The sequence below is a fragment of the Tribolium madens genome, unplaced genomic scaffold (genome assembly GCF_015345945.1).
Source record: "Tribolium madens isolate multiple individuals breed KSU strain unplaced genomic scaffold, Tmad_KSU_1.1 Scaffold_20;HRSCAF=117;Tcas5.2_LG4, whole genome shotgun sequence".
In the NCBI taxonomy this organism is placed as follows: domain Eukaryota; kingdom Metazoa; phylum Arthropoda; class Insecta; order Coleoptera; family Tenebrionidae; genus Tribolium; species Tribolium madens.
Window position 1 is genome coordinate 13,150,599 of NW_025400985.1, and position 1,244 is coordinate 13,151,842.

Genomic DNA, 1,244 nt, shown 5'->3' on the forward strand with positions numbered 1-1,244 from the left:
AAATTAATGCTTTTTTAAGGGTTTTAGGCCTTTTTCGGTTGTTGACTTTTGTGAAAACAGCTAAATTTGTAAGATTCTAACCTGTTTTTTAAGACGCCACATGCCCTGGCTCAGAAGTAACATTTTATACTCTACTCACGTATGTTGTACTGCATTTTATTGTACTGCATGTCTCTGATTAATTAATTAGTTCAAGGTACGAATCCTTCCACTGAAAAATTATTGGCTGGTGCAAAAGAGAAAGCGTATATCGAAAAATTCAAGGAAAAATCATTTACTGTAATTAGGGTTTGGGTCCCGGGGCGTCTCGTGTCTCGAAGTCCCGGGACTTTTTGTAAATTTAGTTGTCTCGGGTTCCGAGCAATCAAAGACTTTATATCACTTTGACGCAAACAAATAAGAGAAACATAACAAACCTTTTTTATTGATACATCTCGCCAAAAATAAACTCAATTTTAAGTTTATTCTGAGAAGTCTCAAAGTCCCGGGACTCAAGGTAAATTTTTACATAGGAATAATTTTAATATAATCTGACTTAAAAAGCACTTAATATCACTGATATCATTTTATTAATTTAACATTTTATTTAAAAAAATAATCACCGTAGTAATTTTTAGACAACGATAGCCCTGTAAGTGTTACACAAAAATCTTCAGGAATTTCTAATAGTGCGTAATAAACATTTTTTACAAACCTGCAATAAAATATTATGTAGATGCTCTTTTTCTTCTAATAGTACGTGTTGTTCTATGCTACCTCATTAAGTTATTTATAAAAAAATTGTTTTATAGCCGTTCAATGCTCAGATAATTCTGTATTATATATCTAAAGAAAACAGGAAACTTGAGTAATAGCAAGAAATGGAATTATTATGAAAGTAAATAAAGTGCACTTATATTATTTATTCCTTAGTGTCGCTTCTAATTCTAAAATGTATGTGACTCAAAAAAAAAAAATAAGATTGTGAACGAAACCGAAAAATATATGTGTAGAAGCCAAAAAAATACAGGCTAAGGTCTCAAGACTCCTGCGCCAAAAAAATGATATAAAAAAAATAGCTTCAAAATTGCACAAAACGTATGTAAACCTGAAAAATTAAAACAATTATTTGAAGAGATGACATCTGTACAACAAATGTTTATTGAAAGTCAAATAAGAAATCAAAAGTGCAAACAAAAACGGCGAAAATTTACTTTTGAAGAAAAGGCTGACTTTATAGCAATTTGGAAAAGTAGCCCTAAACC